A 24,407-nucleotide genomic window follows, 5' to 3' on the forward strand; every position below is an offset into this window, starting at 1 on the left:
CAGGATTCGAACCTGCGACTGTAGCAGCATAGCGGTTCCGGACTGAAGCGCCTAGAACCGCTAGGCCACAATGGTCGGCCCTGAAATGTTTAGAAACTTTTTTTTCATGACTTCTTCATGACAGAATACTGCTAGGAAATCCCGTGCACCATATTAACCATACTTGCGTTGTATTATTACAAAACTGCGTACCTTCTTTTTTTTTTTTTGACAGTATCTCTAAGAAACCGACAAACATCGTTACAAAAGAAAAAATTATGTTTTTTTTAATGTTTATTACATGAGACAGAATTTAGACTGTATGCTAAAAGAATTTTTATTATATTATTACAATAAAAATACAGCAGTTTTCAACCCAATATCTGAAGCTAGCACAACCAATCTGAAAATTATACCATTATATTCGACGCATCATATTCAGTGCACCAAAAATTTTTAGGTGATAGCCTATATCAGGGGCATGAATACAACGTAGGATACCAATGGAAAACCGTCAAAAATAATTACAGTTCGCATCTTACATTGAGTGCATGGACGTATGAAGTCAAAGAATACTGAACATGAGAAACCAAAACGCAGTCCTGACTTACAAACCCACGTAAGCTCATTCAGAACGTTATATTAATATATGTTACGGACTGCTATACGACCTAATGCCTAGGATTACGGTAATGTAGCCAACCAACTGTCTTCATACATCAGCCTGCAAAAAGGCTATCCAGTGTGGATGGAAACTTCAGTAACCCATAGGATAGACCACAGACCCGGTAAAAGTCAAAATAAGTGATAAAATAATACTTGGAGGCTTCCCTCAATAAATCGTTTTTATTACACCAGCGTATCTCGAGGTCTGCGTACAGCAGCGTACAGTAGAAAGTAGTGAAGAACTAACCACATTAGATAACTAACACCTGTATGCAACTGTATGCAACGTGTAATACCACCTTCTATCTGAAGAATTAAAGGCCATAACTTTGCTATGTATCTACATCACTTATACAACATATGTACCGCTACATAGTTCACTGTCTACGTTCAAACCACTGTGCAAATATATATATATATATATATATATATATATATATATATATATATATATATATATATATATGCTGAAGGAGTATTAGCAAAATATGAGACAGCCATCTGCCTAAGCAACAGCATATATTACCTTCTATCTACACAATGAAGATTTAATAGGATAATAGATATTCAACAATCTTTCGTTTTTACAACAGTGCAATTCAAGGCCTTCGTTCGCCAGTGTAAAATTAGAACTACACTCCTGGAAATGGAAAAAAGAACACATTGACACCGGTGTGTCAGACCCACCATACTTGCTCCGGACACTGCGAGAGGGCTGTACAAGCAATGATCACACGCACGGCACAGCGGACACACCAGGAACCGCGGTGTTGGCCGTCGAATGGCGCTAGCTGCGCAGCATTTGTGCACCGCCGCCGTCAGTGTCAGCCAGTTTGCCGTGGCATACGGAGCTCCATCGCAGTCTTTAACACTGGTAGCATGCCGCGACAGCGTGGACGTGAACCGTATGTGCAGTTGACGGACTTTGAGCGAGGGCGTATAGTGGGCATGCGGGAGGCCGGGTGGACGTACCGCCGAATTGCTCAACACGTGGGGCGTGAGGTCTCCACAGTACATCGATGTTGTCGCCAGTGGTCGGCGGAAGGTGCACGTGCCCGTCGACCTGGGACCGGACCGCAGCGACGCACGGATGCACGCCAAGACCGTAGGATCCTACGCAGTGCCGTAGGGGACCGCACCGCCACTTCCCAGCAAATTAGGGACACTGTTGCTCCTGGGGTATCGGCGAGGACCATTCGCAACCGTCTCCATGAAGCTGGGCTACGGCCCCGCACACCGTTAGGCCGTCTTCCGCTCACGCCCCAACATCGTGCAGCCCGCCTCCAGTGGTGTCGCGACAGGCGTGAATGGAGGGACGAATGGAGACGTGTCGTCTTCAGCGATGAGAGTCGCTTCTGCCTTGGTGCCAATGATGGTCGTATGCGTGTTTGGCGCCGTGCAGGTGAGCGCCACAATCAGGACTGCATACGACCGAGGCACACAGGGCAAACACCCGGCATCATGGTGTGGGGAGCGATCTCCTACACTGGCCGTACACCACTGGTGATCGTCGAGGGGACACTGAATAGTGCACGGTACATCCAAACCGTCATCGAACCCATCGTTCTACCATTCCTAGACCGGCAAGGGAACTTGCTGTTCCAACAGGACAATGCACGTCCGCATGTATCCCGTGCCACCCAACGTGCTCTAGAAGGTGTAAGTCAACTACCCTGGCCAGCAAGATCTCCGGATCTGTTCCCCATTGAGCATGTTTGGGACTGGATGAAGCGTCGTCTCACGCGGTCTGCACGTCCAGCACGAACGCTGGTCCAACTGAGGCGCCAGGTGGAAATGGCATGGCAAGCCGTTCCACAGGACTACATCCAGCATCTCTACGATCGTCTCCATGGGAGAATAGCAGCCTGCATTGCTGCGAAAGGTGGATATACACTGTACTAGTGCCGACATTGTGCATGCTCTGTTGCCTGTGTCTATGTGCCTGTGGTTCTGTCAGTGTGATCATGTGATGTATCTGACCCCAGGAATGTGTCAATAAAGTTTCCCCTTCCTGGGACAATGAATTCACGGTGTTCTTATTTCAATTTCCAGGAGTGTATTACAGAACAGACAAATTGAATCTAAGATGCAATGACAACCTAGCTGTTGTTGTTGTGGCGTTCAATCCTGAGACTGGTTTGATGCTTCTCTCCATGCTACTCTATCCTGTGCAAGGTTCTTCATCTCCCAGTACCTACTGCAGCCTACATCCTTCTGAATCTGCTTGGTGTATTCATCTCTTGGTCTCCCTCAACGATTTTTACCCTCCACGCTGCCCTCCAATACTAAATTGGTGATCCCTCGATGTCTCAGAACATGTCCTACCAACCGATCCCTTCTTCTAGTCAAGTTGTGCCACAAGTTTCTCTTCTCCCCAATTCTATTCAATACCTCCTCATTAGTTATGTGATCTACCCATCTAATCTTCAGCATTCTTCTGTAGCACCACATTTCGAAATCTTCTCTTCTTGTCTAAACTATTTATCGTCCACGTTTCACTTCCATACATGGCTACACTCCATACAAATACTTTCAGAAACGACTTCCTGACATTTAAATCTATACTCGATGTTAACAAATTTTTCTTCTACAGAAACGCTTTCCTTGCCATTGCCAGTCTACATTTTATATCCTCTCTATTTCGACCATCATCAGTTATTTTGCTCCCCAAATAGCAAAACTCATTTATTACTTAAAGTGTCTCATTTCCTAATCTAATTCCCTCAGCATCACCCGACTTATTTCGACTACATTCCATTATCCTCGTTTTGCTTTTGTTGATGTTCATCTTATACCCTCCTTTCAAGACAACCTAGCTATCCGTATGAAATAGTCATTTATCCAAAAGGTATGAAGTAGACCATCATATATCCAATAGCTCGAAGCCTACGTCAAACCATTGTGCAACAAATCCTGAAGGGTTAAAGGTCAGAATCTGAAACATATTCACTTCCTAGCAACTGAATACCATCCTCTATCTGAAGAATAGGCTGCCAAAGCTTTGCTAGATATCTACTTATGAAGTATATCAACAACTGTACGACATATGCACTGCGACATAGCCCAAGATCAAAGGCCACAGCTCGCGACAATCGGGAAATCCTGGTTCGATTCCTGTTTTGATACAAATTTTCATGTGTCACCAATAAGTAATATCTTCAGATCTAAAGCAGATAATGTCGTAAAGATTTCGTAAATGAGAAAAAATATTAAAACTGTAACTAGCTCAATTTACTGATGGATGGTGAAAGGCTCATGTGATGACTACAGTATAATTAGTGAACTTTCGTACAAGCGAACAAGAGTTTTCTCTTAAGTTATCGGTTACGTCAGGATGAGTCGCTTGGTCTATTGAAGAATCCAGTTAAAATATTATGCCCATCCTCGCTAAAACGATCTTGCATTCATTTCTTGGAATTCCAGAACCTATTTCTATCAGAACTGAACGAGGACGAATTCAAGTGTCGGCATTTCGCCTGTTTAGCCATCTTCAAGCAAATGTATACATATCAGAGAAAAGTGATTATATTCAGTATAAAGCAACCATTGGCTACAGACACCAGAATAAAAAGAGCACATGCTATATTTAACCTGTTGAACACTCGTGGTTTTGATTATAGTTAGATAAGTTCATGAGATAGTGCGTGGCCTGATTCACAAAAGGTAAAATAAAAATTACACAAAAGGTGAGTGTAGGTGCAAATGGTAAATAGGCCATAGTCGAAAACGTCACATAATAAAATGGTTTGCCACATAATCGGACTTAAGAACTCTGGCAATGGTATTCGGTTCTGCACAAACAGTAACACACAACCAGTTTTACGAGGGTGAAGGAGCAGCGCACTATGTGCACAGAAGTAAAGACAAACCTGTGTAGCCGGCCGCGGTGGTCTAGCGGTTCTAGGCGCGCAGTCCGGAACCGCGCGACTGCTACGGTCGCAGGTTCGAATCCTGCTTCGGGCATGGATGTGTGTGATGTTCTTAGGTTAGTTAGGTTTAAGTAGTTCTAAGTTCTAGGGGACTGATGACCTCAGATGTTAAGTCCCATAGTGCTCAGAGCCATTTTAGCCAAACCTGTGTAGATAGATACGCGCCCTGTATCATCTAAGTTTATCCAAGGCATTAACAAGAGGGTTAGGAGGGGAAGGTAGGATTATTTCCTCTACATTCCATGTCCAAGGATCGTAAGTGAAACTGAGGATAGTAGTTTAGGCAGACGACCGTGCTGTAAGTGTTCCAAGAAAAATGGTTCAAATGGCTCTGAGCACTATGGGACTTAATATCTGAGGTCATCAGTCCCCTAGAACTTAGAACTACTTAAACCTAACTAACCTAAGGACATCACAAACATCCTTGCCCGAGGCTGGATTCGAACCTGCGACCGTAGAGGTCGCGCGGTTCCAGACTGAAGCGCCTAGAACCGCTCGGCCACTCCGGCCAGCTAAAGTGTTCCAAGAAATGAATAATCGTCTCAGTAATAACCGGGAGCAGTGTGGCGTATTTTAACGCCAGTGAACTATAGTAAGACACCTCTTATTCGATCCATGATAACAAAGCTAGACAAAGGGACCCGAAATCAGGAAGCAGCAATCCCCACGAATGTTGATCAAAATATAGTGGGTACCAAAATAGCTGACTGTTTCAGATGTGAGGGAGACAGTCCATAGAAACGTTGTAGCGTATAACTATATTAATATCTCTGTCAAATGACGCACGGCAAGAGATAAACGGGAAATCGAAAGGAATGCAAAACTTATGGTACGTGACATGGAACACAGAGGTAAGTTTCATATTTTGAGACTACAATGCTGTTGTGAATCAGCACAGGAGTTTAGGTTACACTTTAAGGTTGACACTAAGGTTGTTCACACTAGCTATACAATATATACCAATTTTGTTATTAATAACCCATCCCAATTAAGATGCAATATCAATATGCATAACTATAAGACCAGAATAAAGGCTGATCTTCACTATTCTGGGGTAAATCTAACTTTGGCACAGAAAGAGCTGAATTATGGTGCCATAAAAGTCTTTCGTCACTTATCAAATAGCATCGAAAGTCTGAAAGATAGCCAAGCACCATTTAAAAACGAATTAAAAGAAGCTCTTAAAAATATTGGAGTAAAGGGTTATTGTTGTTATTGCTGTTGTTCTGTTCTTCAGTCCTGAGAATGGTTTGATGCAGCTCTCCATGCTACTCTATCCTGTGCAAGCTTCTTCATCTCCCAGTACCTACTGCAACCTACATCCTTCTGAATCTGTTTAGTGTATTCATCTCTCGGTCTCCCTCTACGATTTTTGACCTCCACGCCTGAACCCCAATACTAAATTGGTGATCCCTTGATGCCTCAGAACATGTCCTACCAACCGGTCCCTTCTTCTAGTCAAGTTGTGCCACAAACTTCTCTTCTCCCCAATCCTATTCAATACCTCCTCATTAGTTACATGATCTACCCACCTATCCCTTCAGCACTCTTCTGTAGCATCATATTTCGAAAGCTTCTTGTCCAAACTAGTTACCGTTCATTTTTCACTTCCATACATGTCTACGCTCCATACACATACATTCAGAAACGACTTCCTGACACTTAAATCTATACTCGATGTTAACAAATCTCTCTTCTTCAGAAACGCTTTCCTTGCCATTGCCAGTCTACATTTTATATACTCTCTACTGCGTCCATCATCACTTAGTTTGCTCCCCAAATAGAAAACTCCTTTACTACTTTAAGTGTCTCATTCCCTAATCTAATTCCCTCAGCATCATCCGACATAATCTGACTACATTCCATTATCCTCGTTTTGCTTTTGTTGATGTTCATCTTATATCCTCCTTTCAAGACACTATGCATTCCGATCAACTGCTCTTCTAAGTTCTTTGCTGTCTCTGGCAGAATTACAATGTTGTCGGCGAACCTCAAAGTTTTTATTTCTTCTCCATGGATTTTAATACCTGTTCCAAATTTTTCTTTTGTTTCCTTTACTGCTTGCTCAATATACAGAATGAATAACATCGGGGAGAGGCTACAACCCTGTCTTACTCCCTTCCCAACCACTGCTTCCCTTTCATGTCCCTCGACTCTTATAACTGCCATCTGGTTTCTGTACAAATTGTAAATAGCCTTTCGCTCCCTGTATTTTACCCCTGCCACCTTCATAATTTGAAAGAGAGTATTCCAGTCAGTATTGTCAAAAGCATTCTCTAAGTCTACAAATGCTAGAAACGTAGGTTTGCCTTTCCTTAATCTAGCTTCTAAGATAAGCCGTAGGGTCAGTATTGCCTCACGTGTTCCAACATTTCTACGGAATCCAAACTGATATTCACCGATGTCGGCTTCTACCAGTTTTTCCATTCACGTGTAAGGAATTCACGTTAGTAATTTGCATCCGTGACTTATTAAACTGATAGTTCGGTAATTTTCACATCTGTCAACACCTGTTTTCTTTGGGATTGCAATTATTACATTCTTCTTGAAGTCTGAGGGTATTTCGCCTGTCTCATACGTCTTGCTCAACAGATGGTAGAATTTTGTCGGGACTGGCTCTCCCAAGGCCGTCAGTAGTTCTAATGGAATGTTGTCTACTCCCGGGGCCTTGTTTCATTGCTCTGTCAAATTCTTCACGCAGTATCGTATCTCCCATTTCGCCTTCATCTACATCCTCTACCATTTCCATAATATTGTCCTCAAGTGCAACACCCTTGTATAGACCCTCTATACAGGGTGTTACAAAAAGGTACGACCAAACTTTCAGCAAACATTCCTCACACACAAATAAAGAAAAGATGTTATGTGGACATGTGTCCGGAAGCGCTTAATTTCCATGTTAGAGCTCATTTTAGTTTCGTCAGTATGTAGTGTACTTCCTCGATTCACCGCCAGTTGGCCCAATTGAAGGAAGGTAATGTTGACTTCGGTACTTGTGTTGACATGCGACTCATTGCTCTACAGTACTAGCATCAAGCACATCAGTACGTAGCATCAACAGGTTAGTGTTCATCACGAACGTGGTTTTGCAGTCAGTTCAATGTTTACAAATGCGGAGTCAGCATATGCACATTTGATGTATGGATTAGCACGGGGCAATAGCCGCTGCGCGGTAGGTTTGTATCGAGACAGATTTCCAGAACGAAGGTGACCAGACAGGAAGACGTTAGAAGCAATTGATCGGCGTCTTAGAGAGCACGGAACATTCCAGCCTATGACTCGCGACTGGGGAAGACCTAGAACGACGAGGACACCTGCAATGGACGAGGCAATTCTTCGTGCAGTTGACGATAACCCTAATGTTGGCGTCAGAGAAGTTGCTTCTGCACAAGGTAACGTTGTCCACGTCACTGTATGGAGAGTGCTACGGGAGAACTAGTTGTTTCAGTACCATGTACAGCGTGTGCAGGCACTATCAGCAGCTCAACAACAGATTTGGTGACCGATGGATTGGTAAAGGCGGACCAATTCCAGGGCCTCCACGCTCTCCTAACCTCAACCCTCTTGGGGCATTTGAAAGCTCTTGTCTACGCAACCCCGGTACCAAATGTAAAGACTCTTCGTGCTCGTATTGTGGACGGCTGTGATACAATACGCCATTCTCCAGGGCTGCATCAGCGCATGAGGTATTCCATGCGACGGAGGGTGGATGCATGCATCCTCGCTAACGGAGGACATTTTGAACATTTCCTGTAACAAAGTGTTTGAAGTCACGCTGGTACGTTCTGTTGCTGTGTGTTCCCATTCCATGATTAATGTGATTTGAAGAGAAGTAATAAAATGAGCTCTAACATGGAAAGTAAGTATTTCCGGACACATGTCCACATAACATATTTTTTCTTTCTTTGTATGTGAGGAATGTTTCCTGAAATTGTGGCCGTGCCTTTTTGTAACACCCTGTATACTCCACCCACATTTCCGCTTTCACTTATTTGCTTAGAACTGGGTTTCCATCTGAGCTCTTGATTTTCATACAAGTGGTTCACTTTTCTCCAAAGGTCTCTTTAATTTTCCTGTAGGCAGTATCTATCTTACCCGTAGAGAGATAAGCCTTTACATCCTTACATTTGTCCTCTAGCCATCCCTACTTAGCCATTTTGCACTTCCTGTCGATCTCATTTTTGAGACGTTTGTATTCCTTTTTGCCTGCTTCATTTACTGCATTTTTATATTTTCTCCTTTCATCTATTAAATTCAATATTTCTTCTGTTACCCAAGGATTTCTACTAGCCCGCGTCTTTTTACCTACTTGATCTTCTGCTGCCTTCTCTACTTCATTCCTCAGAGCTACCCATTCTTCTTCTATTGTAATTCTTTCCCCCATTCCTGTCAATTGTTCCCTTATGCTCTCCCTGAAACTCTGTACTACCTCTGGTTTAGTCAGTTTATCCAAGTCCCATCTCCTTAAATTCCCACCTTTTTACAGTTTCTTCAGTTTTAACCTACAGTTGATAACCAATAGATTGTGGTTAGAGTCCACATCTGCCCCTGGAAATGTCTTACAATTTAAAACCTGGTTCCTAAATCTCTGTCTTGCCATTTTATAAGCCATCTGAAACCTGTCAGTATCTCCAGGCTTCTTCCATGTATACAACCTTCTTTTATGATTCTTGAACCAAGTGTTAGCTATGATTAAGTTGTGCTCTGTGCAGAATTCTACCAGGCGGCTCCCTCTTTCATTTCTTAGCCCCAATCCATATTCACCTACTATGTTTCCTTCTCTCCCTTTCCCTACTACCGAATTCCAGTCACCCATTTTTGTCTCCCTTCACTATCTGAATAATTTCTTTTATTTCGTCATACATTTCTCAATTTCTTCGTCATCTGCAGAGCTAGTTGGCATATAAAATTGTACTACTGTAGTAGGCGCGGGCTTCGTGTCTGTCTTGACCACAATAATTGGTTCACTATGCTGTTTGTAGTAGCTCACCCGCACTCCTATTTTTTTATTCATTATTAAACCAACTCCTGCATTACCCCTATTTGATTTTGTATTTATAACCCTGTATTCGCCTGACCAAAAGTCTTCGTCCTCCTGCCAGCGAACTTCACTAATTCCTACTATATCTAGCTTTAGCCTACCCATTTCCCTTTTTAAATTTTCTCACCTACCTACTCGATTAAGGGATCTGACATTCCACGCTCCGATCCGTAGAACGCCAGTTTTCTTTCTCCTGATAACGACGTCCTCTTGAGTATTCCCCGCGCGGACATCCGAATGGGGGACTATTTTACCTCCGGAATATTTTACCCAAAAGGACGCCACGATCATTTAGCCATACAGTAAAGCTGCATGCCCTCGGGAAAAATTACGGCCGTAGTTTCCCCTTGCTTTCAGCCGTTCGCAGTACCAGCACAGCAAGGCCGTTTTGGTTAGTGTTACAAGGCCAGATCAGTCAATCATCCAGACTGTTGCCCCTGCAACTACTGAAAAGGCTGCTGCCCCTCTTCAGGAACCACACGTTTGTCTGGCCTTTCAACAGATAACCCACCGTTGTGGTTGCACCTACGGTACGGCTCTCTGTATCGCTGAGGCATGCAAGCCTCCCCACCAACGGCAAGGTCCATGGTTCTTGGGGGGGGGGGGGGGGTGTTATAGTTTCAATAATACACAAAAGAAAGGAACTTGTTAAACTTCAGTTACAAAAATAAATCAGTCAAATCTAAAAGCTATAAATTCAACTAGACACCTAAGTATTACAATTACGACAATTACGAACAACTTAAATTGGAAGGAACACATAGAAAATGTTGTGGGGAAGGCTAACCAAAGACTGAGTTTTATTGTCAGGACACTCAGAAAATGTAACAGACCTACTAAGGAGACACTACGCTTGTCGTCATCTTTTAGAATACTGGTGTCCGGTGTGGGATCCTTACCAGAGAGGACTGACGGAGTACATCGAGAAAGTTCAAAGAAAGGCAGCACGTTTTGTATTATCGTGAAATATGGAAGAGAGTGTCACATAAATGATACAGAATTTGGACTGGACATCATTAAAAGAAAGGCATTTTTCGTTGCGACGGAATCTTCTCACGAAATTACAATCACCAACTATTTCGTCCGAATGCGAAAATATGCTGTTGACACCGACCTACATAGGGAGGAACGATCACCACGATAAAATAAGGGAAATTAGAGCTCGTACGGAAAGATATAGGTGTTCATTCTTTCCGCGCTATAAGAGATTGGAATAATAGAGAATTGTGAAGGTGGTTCGATGAATCCTTTGCCAGGAACTTAAATGTGGCTTGCAAAGAATCCCTGTAGATGTAGATATAGATGTAGAACAACAGGCAGCGTTTCACCTACGTGGCAATGACATCAATACCCTTAAAAAAATTGTTGTGTATTTTATAACTAAAATTCTGCTTATACAACTGAATTTTGTACACTTAAATTTTTCTTATCTTGTTACAGTCCACCTAGAATTTTCTAGAAAACAAAATTTACGTTTCAAATCTTTCCTCAAGTAACACATGTTGTTACCAACATTACACATTTTAGATAGTGAAGAATCATTGCTACTAAACTTAAGGCTGAAACTTTGGACAGGTTGTATCATAAAATCTGAGCATACGGGATATCTTACTACACAATAATTTTCAATAAAGGTATGTGCTAAGTAACAGATTTTTCAAGGAATACAAAACGTTCTCCACAAAAAAGAAAATTAGCGCTTTCAATTCAGGTAAGGAAATCCTAAAACCAATAATTATTGTTGAAGTCAAATTTTTTGAGCGTGTCATAATGCAGAGCACACTTTTTTATTATTTTTTCAGATAGAGAATCTAATCAATCTCTGTAACAGAAGGGTTTGTTTATTTCAATACTAGAATGAAATAATTATAGCCCATAAAAGGTACACCGATTAACAATCTTATAAAATACATGCAGATTTATATATATTGTTATCTGTAAACATTTTTCTAAAGTTTCATGTGTAATTTTATTTTAGACTGGCTAGCGCAATCCAAATGATTACGCGCTACGTTGAAACCCACATGTCACAGAATTGGATGTATTCCAAGGACCTCACAAAGAACAATGTTTACTCTCTAGAAGTTCGTGTTTAATTTACCGGGAACATGGCTGCTTCTACAGTTTATTTACTCTGAAGAAGTTCGTGTTTAATTTGCCTGAAACGATAGCTGCTTCTGCGGTTTGTACGAAAAATGAACGTATTTTTTGCGGACCGATCGATCCCCAAGTCGTTCTTCATAAACGACGGAATAAAAATGTACACATATTCTGCCATTATTTGTACAAGAAGAAACACAGATCCAAATTTATTTTAAAAAAATTGTCGTTAAGCATATAAAAGCTATATTGTTCAAACTGGTAAACGCTAATTGTGTTGCTAAATTTTTTCGTAGTCTTGATTGCATTAAAACATAAAATTACAATTTTCTGATAATCAGTTTCGGTCGATTCACAGCCATCTTTATATCAATCTTCCTAAGGATTTATTGTCTACGTACAATGTTGGCCACAACACCACCGTTGTTTAACACATCAGCAATAAGAGTTTGGTCAAAGCAAGGCTGTTAACGTTTGAAACTAACATGTTACTCCTAATAGCTTCTGACTGTTAACCCAGAGACCAGAGAAAAAGTTTAGGAAAGGTTTTCAATAATGTTCAGAGTTTCATAGAAGCCTGTAAGTACAGAATATGGATCGAGAGTTAACCAGAAAGCGACAAAAGTAATGAGAAGCAGCAGTAACAAAAGTAATGAGAAGCAACAGAAACAAAAGTAATGAGAAACAGCAGGAATGCGAATAGCGAGAAACTTAACGTCACAATGGTTGGTCACGATGCAGACGAAGTTAACGAATTGTGTTATTATGGAAGAAAAATAACCCAAGACTGATGAAGCAAGGAGCGGCAGCCTGGCACAGTCAAAGAGTGCATTCCTGACCAACTTTTGGTGTCAAACGTATGCTTTAATCTGAGGAAGAAATTCCCGAGACTATAGTTCTGAGGACAGCATTGTACGGTAGTGAATAAAGAGCAGTGGGAATACCGGAAAAGACGAAAATCGAAGCGTTTGGTAAGTGGTGCTACAGGAGAATGTTGCAAAAATCAGGTGAAGTGATAAGATAAGGAATGAGAAGATCCTCTACAGAATTGGATGGGAAAGGAATATTTGGAGAACACTAACGCGAAGATGGGACAGGAAGGTGGGGCATATGTTTGTACATCAAGGATTTAACTGCATGGTACTAGACTAGAGGGAACTGTAGAGTTAGTAGTAAAGAAGAAACGAATTAGAACATCATAACCCTTAGCTGAGGTTTTACTGCATGAACAGCGAAAATGTAGTAATCGAGAAATTTTCCTTTCATAGGTTTGTTTGTGTGTGGGGGGGCGGGGGGGAGCGGGGAGATTCAGCGATAAAAAATTTGCTGAAAGGCGGTAAGTGCTCTCGGTGTCAAATACTGGATGAAAATAGCGCGGGCAGCTAGATTCCCTCAAGACATACGCAGTTTCTAAACTTAATACTTGTCTATTGTGTTAAATCTTTAGCGCATGGTTATACCTCTTAATGGGTTGATTTTGGACATAATTTTAAGTTTTTAAATTCGGTCAATAATCGTATGAAATATTAGAAACCAAATTTTCAGAAGTATCACAGGTTTTTATCCTTTTTGGAATGAAGGCGCTTATTTTGACATTTACAGTAAATAATGAGCAGGTAGTTGTGAGTAGTCAATTGTGCGGAACGGTTGTGACGTCTCATGTGTTTAGCTCGGAGGAAATCCACTTGTTGCAAACAGCCATCTTGCCCTTGGCTACTGGTTCACGGTTTGCAGCTGGCTGCGCATATTGTATGGAACAGCCAGTAGTTCAGTTCGGGACGTGATGTGTGTCCTAACGGTCCCCGCTTTATGCAGGGGGTCGCTGCTGTTAATTATTTACTTGCGGAGCAGCGGCTGCTGACCGACGCTTCATTATCGTGCACCGCTGTATGCATTTCACACCTTGTTTCCCGAGATAATGAGGTACACAGTGCATCAAAATATGGGGGACGCCACATTGCCGTTTAGCTTTCTAATAAAACAGGTATGATGTGTTGCAAATGCCTTCGATATTACGAGCAATGTCAGCTGCAAATGCGTTGAATTGCACCGGGAAGGGATTGTGTGTACTGCCGTTGTCTCGTTTGTTTGTGGTACTTACTGTGCATAGCACATGACGTCCCTTGGTGACCTCTACCGTCTTACACAGATTTACGAACAGCGTGAAGCACTAGATCTTTGATCACCTGAAAGCGAGGCAGTATGGGTGGCGGCCACGTGTGCTTCGAGGATATGCCTCATTCTCACCTCCTTAGACCATGTTTTGTTCGTGCAATTGCAGTGCAGACTCAACGAATGTATTTTATCGGTCCGTGCACGATAGTCTAAATTTAGACATTACACAGTTCCTCCAGCCAAGGCAAATTGAGAAAATCTGTTAGTTCTTTTGCATTAGGTGTGGTAAAATGGACCTTATGTGGCTTATAAAGTCACCAATTGTACATCGTCAGTTTGTAATGGATCCGTAAGCTCTTGCTATAACTTTGCACTCGGCACTGGTCGACAGAGCGAACAATCGATTGTGACGCGTTGCGAGAACGAGTGTGGAGATGCGCCAGAGTGGTTGGCGGGAATGGTGTGTGTGTGTGTGTGTGTGTGTGTGTGTGTGTGTGTGTGTGTGTGTGTGTGTGTGTGTGTGTGTGTGGAGGCCATTATTGGAATACAGGGTTTTTAACCGAGAAGGGTGTCACCATCGCCGTGGTTAGACCCCTAAATAATATATAAATACCGGGAAAGTGTTGAAGTATCTGTATAAAAGTGATCAGTGACGTTACTAGTGCCGATATTTAGTTTCGCGTCTACCGCGCCGGCCCAACCTTGGATTGCAGTGCTGGATTCAGTGATGGATTAGCGTGTGACGATAATGGCAAATGAAGGAAGCCTGTGCTGAGATTAGCCGTAATTAGATATGTATGACGAAGGCAGTGGCTGTCTCCTTTTTGTGTTTTGAGAAGAATATAAGTTCGTAATTAGTAAAACTGTGTTGGTGTTCCTTGGTTCAAATGGCTCTGAGCACTATGGGACTTAACTGCTGCGGTCATCAGTCCCCTAGACCTTAGAACTACTTAAACCTAACTATCCTAAGGACATCACACACATCCATGCCCGGGGCAGGATTCGAACCTGTGACCGTAGCGGTCGCGCGGTCCCAGACTGTAGCGCCTAGAACCACTCGGCCACTCGGGCAGGCTTGGTGTTCCTTATTTTCATACATTCAGTATTATAGTATTAAACAGGACGAACTGGAAAGTAACAACTTCCTTACTTACTTGCTTACTCACTGGTCGTACCAGACTCGAGAATCCATTACCGCAGCAACGTATTTTCGCCATCTGTCCCTGTCTTGGGCTATTTCCTTCCATTCACCTTCAATACCTAGGCTCCTCAAATCAGCCTTCACATTGTCCTCCCATCTACGCCTCGGTCTCCCCACAGGACGTTTTCCCTCTAAGTGCCCTACCAGTACTCTGCGTGCTGCCTGCCCTCATCCATTCGAGCTACGTGACCCGCCCATCGCAGCCTACGTGATTTAATAATACTGATTATGTCAGGACTTGAATACAGTTCGTGAACCTCTCCGTTATGCAGTTTTCGCCACTCTCCACTAATGTCATCCCTTTATGCTCCAATAATTTTCCTCAAAATTATGTTTTCAAATACTCGAAACGGCTTTTCATTTTGCACAGTGAGAGACCAAGTCTCACACCCATACAGCATAACTGGTAGAATAATAGTTTTGTATATTCTAATCTTAAAATGCCTAGACAATATCCGTGATAAAAGTAATCTATTCAGTGAGAAGTAGCACTCATTTCCCGCCCGCAATCTCTTCTTCAGTTCGGATTCAATCTCATTTCTCGAAGTGATGTCCACGCCTATATACTTAAATGTGTTCACTTTTCCAAACTGCATGTCTCCAACTCTTAACATTTCCTGACCTACTGCTGTTGGCATTCTAGTAGTAACCAGGTATTTAGTTTTGTCTTCACTTATCCTTAGACCTACATCTTCACTAGCCTTGATTAACGCATTCGCATTTGCTGTTACAGATTCTTTCCTATCGCTAATGATGTTTAGATCATCTGCATACCCTAATATCTTAATATTTCCATTTAACTCCACACCCTCTGAATTATCTGCTGCCATTCGTACAATATATTCTAGAACTAAATTAAAAAGTAGCGGAGACAGAGCATCTCCCTGCTTAAGTCCGTTCTTTATTACAAATTCTTCTGACTCCAATTTCCCCACATGTACTCCACCTTTTGTGTTTTTCAAGCTCGCTTCTATAAGTGTAACATACTTCTTTGGTATTCTAAGTTCCAAAAGAATTTGGTACAATTTTGACTGCAATACTGAAACATATGCTTTTGTAAAATCTATGAAAAGATTATGAACTTGTTTATTGTATTCCCATTTCTTTTCCAAAATTTGACACAGGGTGAATATTTGGTCTATAGTTGATCTGTTCCTCCGAAAGCCGGCTTGGTAATCTCCCACAATTCCATTTGCATATGCTGTAAGCCTGCTTAGCAGAATATTCGAGAAAATTTTGGAACATACTGGTAATAGCGATATCCCTCTATAATTACTGTAATCCATTTTGTCACCTTTCTTAAAAATTGGGATCAGAATCGACTCCTGCCACTCTTCAGGTATAATCTCTGAGTTCCATACTTTAGTTATCATTTTGTGAACTACTTCCACCAATTTCTGTCCCCCATTTTAACTAATTCTGCAGTTATGCAGTCTGATCCTGGTGCTTTATAGTTTTTCAAGTAACAACTTCCGTAGCAGTCAATTCCGATTACCAGCCCCATTAGGTTCATGGGCATGTTAATAATAAATATTGGGTTGCTATTCGATCAGATCAGGTCGGGATAAAAACGGAGGTGTTACAAGTTCCTGAGAATACTTGTAAAACCATGATTTTTGGGTATCAGAAGTAACAGTTGTGACCACTTCCATAATTTCTGTTCATGGCAAATAGTCGAAATTTTTACCACATGTTCTTAAGATGTTCTCGGGGGGCGTCGAAACTTTCTTTGATATCATTATTCGTTACCAAGATCCAGACGTTCAAAGTTACTGTACGTACGCGGAGAACCGGAAAAATCGGTTTTCAGACGCTTTTTGCAACATAGGCAGCAATTATCTAATAACTATCCGTATCAAATTGCTCAAATACTAACAGCACATTCTCTACACTTTACTCTAGGAACGCAGTTTCCCCGTTTTCGATAACCTTTCTCCGTTATCAAGATTTACCAAAAAAACGATGACTTTTGGCTACCAAAAGTACCAATTGTACTGATGGCCACTTTTATCATTTCTATTCGTGGAAAATCAGAACAATTTGTACCATACACTCTTAAGATGTTGTTCTCAAGGAACCATGTAACTATATTCGGTATCATTATCCGTTACTGAGATCCAGAGGTTCGAATTACTTTACTTATGCACATAAAATAAGCATGTGTAATATCCGATCTGTGGCATAGGGGAGGGGAGTGTAAAGCCCCACGTAGGGTCAAAACACATACCGAGCTTTTGAATGGACTGCCGTCGATTCAGGAGTTTACCACCAGGTGGCGGATCTGTATTATTGTGACTTATTTTTCAACGAAATTTCGTCCCTGCAGGTGGCTCCAGAAGTGCGAAAATGAGATAAGTCTGTTTTTCATTACTTACATGTAACTGTTATGATGATTTACTTGAACATTGTATAATGTAGGATATGAAAATAAGAATGAGTGAACCACTCTGTGACACTACTGCATTTAAACTTCACTTTCCCGTGTTCCAGATAGTCACCAAAATCAACAAAGGCGCATTAGCCACAAAATGGCGAAATGGGGCAAATCCTCGCAGTTCCAACATTGTGACGATAATTCTTCAATGATAACCCCCGCAGATGATGGCGTCGAACACGTACAGCGTGAGGTTATCTCACCTGATGATATAATTCCGTTGTCTAAAATAAAGATTTAGGGGGAAATTTCTGCAAAACTTAAAATCTGTGCTTCTAACGTCGACACTCAATAAAAACCGAATGGAAGACAAATGAACGGAAAAAAATGCTTGCTGCTGCGAAAGAAAGACTATCCAAAGAAAGAAATGAGCGTGCTGTACGAACGAAACGACCTGAGTTAGATTTCATTACATCAATGCTAAAAAATGTAGAAAACATATCAAACCGTCAATTGATCATTCTTCAGTGTCCGATCCAGACTTATCGCATCATGACAGTAGTTCAGATATACGAGGGTTGGAACTTTAATAGTGGCAACTATTTATTTACAGCTAATAAAAAATAGATACGTGTTTCAAAGTTTTACTGACCTTCACAACCAGTCACCATCATTGTGAATAACCAGTTGCCAGCGATGTAGAAGTAGTAGGATACTCTTAGCAGTACCAGTTGTGTTGACAGTTCGAGCAGCGCGGTCTATTGCCCCACGAAGTAGTAGCTGTTGTGAAACGAATGCCGTGAAGTGTTTCCTTCAGTTTAGAAATCGAGGGCTTAAGTCAGGGGAGTGCAGTAGGTGGTATAGCGCCTAGCAGCCCCATCAGTCAAACAAATCAGTAACAGCTGGCACTGTACGTGCTTGAGCACTGTCCTGCAAAATGTTGGTCAGGTCCTGCAGGAAGTGTCATCACTTCTGTCTCTAAGCTGGTCGTAGGTTGTGTTCCAAAAATGAACACAGTATCAATACTAGGAATATGAACAATATACATAAAGATTTAAAGTCACTTACTCTTGCCCAGAAAGGAGTCCAGTATTCAGCAACGCATATTTTCAATAAGTTACCAGCAACCATTAAGAGTTTAGTTTCAGACAAGGCACAATTTTAACATAATTTAAAAGAGTTTTTGGTGGCCAACTCATTCTATTCCATCCATGAATTTCTCAACAAGTGCAGTAGACCATTTTAATGAAAATTTATTATACTTTAATTTTTGGCAAGACTTGGTTGTAACAGCCAAGTAACTACCTACTGTGAGAATGATGGATGTATGGAAAGCAGATGTAAGTCTTAAGTCTGTAAATAGTGGAGATTTAAAATTAAATCTTGTACATAATTTGACTGTTCTTAACTGAGGATCATTGAAATGAATAACTTACTTTAATTTTTGACAATACTTGGTTGTAATAGCCAAGTAACTAGCTACTGTGTGAATGATGGATTTAATGAAAGCAGATGTAAGTATTAAACCTGTAAATATTAGAAGTTTAGTTTTAATTCATGTATATAATTTTACTGTTTACTGACTGGGGATCATTAAAATTAATGAAACTCAAGTTTTTCTAATCACATTTTTGTAATGTGTTTATCTGACATGTTCCACACCCAGGAGGATCCCCGGTTTTTGGGTCTATGGAATGAATAATTAATCTAATCTAATCCAATGTAAACGACCTTCCAGCATTTGTCAACCGCGCTGGTGGAGGAAACAAACGCGCCACCACAAGAAATTCTTACCAACCTAGTAATCACAATGGCCACAATGGGAGCATATTGCAGAGTATACATTGCTATCCTTGTTAATCACACACCCGTCCTGTCTTTTGTAATGCCCAGAGAACATCATAAAACATGGTGACTTTAATGTAATTTTTATCTTTTAATTAAAGCGTCATTTCTGTTCATCTCATTTCGTATTTCTTTCATCTACCTTCTGTACTATACTGTAGCATTTCTTCTTAATGTATGGCCCATGCTTCATCGAGGTATGTTACTTAGCAGTGATGCATCATGTGAAAGTCATGAGTTTTGTGCGTTAGTTCGTAGCGTTTTTCCCTAAGTTAGACATTTTAATCATCAATAATACATTCTCCTGCATTGTTTTCGACTCGGTGACTGTAGAAATCATGAGGGTTTGAGGCGAAGAAATCGTCGCGCCACGTTCAGAGCGCATTTTTATCAGAAAAGGAAGCTCCTTCAAGGTTGTTCGACAGAGAACGGAAAAGATGAAAATCTGAGGCGCAAGATCAGGTGAATAAGGTGGGTGCGAAATGACTTCCCAGCCCAAAAAGTGAATAGGGTTTTTTGTCAGTCTAGCATAATGCGTGTGGGCTCTATCGTGGAGTAGAATCACTTCTCGCAGTCTTCCCGGTCATTGCCCTCGAACTGTGTCTGCAATACGTCTCAGTTGTTGACCATGAACGTTGATAGATATAGTTACACCTTGGGGAAGCAGTCCGTTGTGCACCACACCGTCGCTTTTTCCACCAGATGCATAATATTATATATTGTGGATGCACAGGCCTTTGTTTTGACTCAACCATTCCTCTCTTTTCCTTATGTTAGCCTAAAGATACCATTTCTCGTCGCAGGACATAAATGGTCGGTGTCGTTCGCGAGCCTATTGATGATGAGCAAGCAGAGATGTACATATGGCCACCTTCTCATTTTATGATTTTGCCTTAGAGCATGCGGTACCTAATTTTTGAACCTTCCCCACTGCATACAAATGTCGCACAATAATGGAACGATCACAGTTCATCCCATCCTCCACTTCTGGAGTAAACTGACGTGCATCATTGTGGATTAATGAGTTTAAATGATCTTCATCAAACCCGAAAGGTCTTCCTGAATGTGGAGAGTCACGATTCTTCTTCATTATCCTAATAAATGGGGCAAATGTTTCTGGTTGCATCCGTTGGTGTCTCCCTTCTACCGAACTCAGACAGAAGAATATGTCGGAAATGTTCCGATTCCTCCATTCCTTCTGTATCTGTTCAGTGTATTCATCTCTGGGTCTCCCTCTACGATTTTTACCTTCCACCCTGCCCTCCAATGCTAACTTTGTGATCCCTTGATGCCTCAGAACATGTTCTACCAACCGGTCCATTTCTTCTAGTCAAACTGCGCCACAAACTTCTCTTCTCCCCAATCCTATTCAGTACCTCCTCATTAGTTACGTGATCTACCCATCTAATCTTCAGCATTCTTCTGTAGTACCACATTTCGAAGGCCTCTATTCTCTTCTTGTCCAAACTAGTTATCGTCCATGTTTCACTTCCATACATGGCTACACTCCATACAAATACTTTCAGAAATGACTTCCTGATACTTAAATCCATACTCGATGTTAACAAATTTTTCTTCTTCAGAAACGCTTTCCTTGCCATTGCCAGTCTACATTTTATATCCTCTCTACTTCGACCATAATCAGTTATTTTGCTCCCCAAATAGCAAAACTCCTTTACTACTTTAAGTGTCTCATTTCCTAATCTGATTCCCTCAGCATCACCCGACTTAATTAGACTACATTCCATTATCCTCGTTTTGCTTTTGTTGATGTTCATCTTATATCCTCCTTTCAAGACACTATGCATTCCGATCAACTGCTCTTCTAAGTCCTTTGCTGTCTCTGGCAGAATTACAATGTTATCGGCGAATACTAACGTGCAAAACAACAACGCTACGATTTTCTGCACCAACCTAATACTTCCTTTTACGTTTTGCACACCAGTGTATATGGGAACCAAGTGCCCGTGAAACTGGTGCTATCCGTCCTACAGAATTGATCACGGCCCGTCCCTTTTGTGCCAACGTGAAAGGTCGCTCTCTCCGGTATCTCCACCCCAGGCAGCACCGCTGTCACCTGCCGGCTTGATGGACGCAACTAATACCTTCTCCAGCCACGGCCATGGCAGTATTACATGGAAGAGATATGGCAGAGCGCTTTCGTTCAGCTTGTTGGGCCTGAAAACCCTGGGGGAATAACAGAGAGGGGACGCAGAGCGATACCAATTAGGGCGTTTATTTGCGATCCATTAGCAGCCATCCTCGGGCCTTTGTAAACCTTCTCATTTGGGCGAAACCGTAAGCACTTCCGTTCGTCTTCCTTGTCTTCAGCTTCTCTGCCTCCTAATACGATATTGTGTTCAACCATTTCTCCCCGTAACAGCGAAACAAATTCGCACCGGAAGACCTTAGAGTATCTTCAGTTTAATCCCAACTTTCTTTATTACAACTAGTGCAATATTTTCTGTCACACAAAAAGAGCAGAATTATATCCAACAGATATAAGTAAAGTCTCTAAATAGAATTAGGAATACAGACTGCATTTTCAGGTAGGTGGTTGGAAGGGATTCTCGATCCCTTTTGACTTGTGAACATTATCAATTACGTATTCGCATATATTATATAGAGTATATATCGAGTATCGAGTATAATTGAGTGGTGGCATTCGAACTGGCGGTTGGGTGTGTCGCCTTTGCTATGAGCAGACCCATAAGCTGCCATAACTACAAGCAGTTCGTGGCGAAATGTATTTTCTGTTCAGAGCTGCTATGAAAGACAATTGTGTGAATAGAATATAAACGTAATAATCGGCAGTGTTTGCGTCTACAGCGCCAGTCATTATTCGATTGCGTGTTGAAAATGTATGCATCTCAGAAGTCAGTGTTGCGTGTGACGGTTAACATTTCATTTGTGGCCTGTGTAGGGATTCGCCGTTGGTAGTAAGTGAGACGAAGGGTTTACATTGTTATATTTTGTGTTCGTTATCTTGTTAAAAATTCAACACTGACTTTAACTACAATAAAACCAAAAACTAAATTCAATATTTTTATGTAGCCGTAATAGCGTTGAAACATCTCGCTTTTCCAAAGTGGACTGTCCGTTATCAACTGCAATAAATTAGTTTTAAATTGCTTTCTTATTCCAAACAATCGTTTTCGTTGTCCGAAATCAGGATAGTTATGCGGGTATTACGTAATGGAATGTTTTGTTTTGTCCTTACCTTTTTATGTATCCATTTATAGATACGTATTTTGTGCGTTACACAGTTATTATATTTTTTTTAGTACCATATTAACACCATTCGAAAAAAATGGATTTCTCACGTTACTAATAAACTAGCTGTCGTTGTGGATCTTTCTCGTAATCGTGCAAAGGGGACGAGCCGTTAGCTACGCCCGAAAATATTTCTTCGTTTTGCTGCAGTACTTTCCACGAGGGTTTGTCTCGTTAGAGAGTTGCAGGCAATTGAAGGTCTAAACGCTCTCCTCAATCCGTTGTGAAATTATGGAATACGTCCTGTGCTCGGCTGTCATAACCATCCTGAAGAACAAAACTCTTCTTTACAGAGATTACCAGAGGCTGATGTTTTGAGAAACCAGCTCGCACTGTTCGTCCATAATATTCTGAGCGTCGCAGTTAATGGAGTCAAGGGTGAACCTGTGTTTCTCGATTCTCGGAAGGCATTCCATACAAATCCAAACTCTCGAGTACTGAACAAAAGATGTACACAATATCGGACCAGCTTTTCCACTGGAACTTCCCAATGGGTGGAACTGTTGTCTCTAGGAAAGTTTCAATGCCAGAAGTTATGAAACAACGCAGGAAGACCTACAAAAGATCGACTGTTGGTGCAGGAACTGGCACTTAACCCTCAACGTAAAGAAATGTAACACATTGCTCATAAATAAGCAGAAAGTCTCGCTACTGTTCGATTACACAAATGTTGATGTCGCTTGTCACAATAATGAATGAACGTAAACTATATGGGAATATCCGTCCATAAGGACCTAAACGGAAATATTAATATGAAAATACCTGTAGCAAAAGCAAATGATTGTAGCTGCAGTCATATTCTCCAATGATAAAAATGGATATCACAAGTAAACTCTCCTTAGACTTTCATAATGACGTCCCAGTTGGAATCGTGTGAACTGCTTAGCAACTGTGAACTGTACTTTCATCAGAGGGTAACTAGCACAGAGTAAATTCATATGAAACAGAAAAAAAATGAAGAAATTTGTTACAATAATTAACCCTTTCACCTGCTCTACAGTTACACTGAAAAATTTAACAATACTTCTAGGAGCCCATAGCGCCTTTATTATATGCCACTGGAACTGCTGAGGCACATGCTGGTAGTGGGGAAAGGTGATACGACCCTACTTTTTATTTATTCAAGATTGTGGACCCTTCCTCAACCCCGGCACCTAGCTCGTTCATGGATTAAATTACCTCACCTCTTTGGGAAGTCAGCAGCCCATATCAGGTCCCTCCTCCCTTCCTCCGTGGGAAATCCTCAACACTCTCCAACACTTTCCCCTGCTCCCAGAAAAAGCTGGTGGGCAAAATCGTTTAGTTTGAGCTGAGCTGTTGAACTGGAAGCATCTCATGACATAAAATTAAAATCAATGTCTGTTACATTATAGGGGATTTATTGTTATTTATAAAATTTAATTTAATCACACTTTCCTCGCACCTTGCTCCATCACCTGTTAAAATAGCAGAAAATTCAAAATCGGTGGGAAATTCGAATTTTCAAGGTAAATTCGAATTTTTGCAGTAAATTCAAATGCTAAAAACATTGAATTGCAGAAGACATAAAATATAATACTTAATAAGAATAATAATGTATTCATTATTTATAAAAATACAGTTTCCATGTAGCTGATGTGTAACCATGTAAAGAATGCTCTCTATTTCATCATTTTTGGAGCACTGGCACAGTCCAACTATGACATTACAATCCAAGATGGCTAATCCAGAATATTGGCACATTCTAACATTGTGGCCAGGGGTGGGCTGCAGCAGCACAATTCCCCACTCTTCAACCAAGAGACTGTATAAAATAAAGTAAATAAAGTATGGGGATAAAAGATGAAACTTACACATGTGAAGAGGAAACAATGAGAGTTAAAATATACAAAAAGGGTTAGTTTC

Source organism: Schistocerca cancellata, chromosome 2 (genome assembly GCF_023864275.1).
Source record: "Schistocerca cancellata isolate TAMUIC-IGC-003103 chromosome 2, iqSchCanc2.1, whole genome shotgun sequence".
In the NCBI taxonomy this organism is placed as follows: Eukaryota; Metazoa; Arthropoda; class Insecta; order Orthoptera; family Acrididae; genus Schistocerca; species Schistocerca cancellata.